Consider the following 363-nt stretch of genomic DNA (forward strand, 5'->3'; position numbering starts at 1 on the left):
AAATATATATATATATATATACATATATATATATATATATGTGTGTGTGTGTGTGTGTGTGTGTGTGTGTGTGTGTGTGTGTGTGTGTGTGTGAAATTCATGCGTGCACATATCTGAAAAGATGATTATAACTGAAGTATTTTTTGCTCTTCAAAAGATGTTTTGAAGAAGTAACTTTTACATCTATCCAAGCATTAAATTACACTTTCCGCCAGTGGATATCTTGCAGTTGTTAATTTTACCTCCTGATTAATCATGGATAACTATATTATACAACTTGTATTTTAATTCTGCTTTTGCTTTTGCATCGCTGAATCAAAACACCAAGCTCATGAAAAAAAACACACTTAACATATCACTAAA

The sequence above is a fragment of the Penaeus monodon genome, chromosome 11, assembly GCF_015228065.2.
Source record: "Penaeus monodon isolate SGIC_2016 chromosome 11, NSTDA_Pmon_1, whole genome shotgun sequence".
In the NCBI taxonomy this organism is placed as follows: domain Eukaryota; kingdom Metazoa; phylum Arthropoda; class Malacostraca; order Decapoda; family Penaeidae; genus Penaeus; species Penaeus monodon.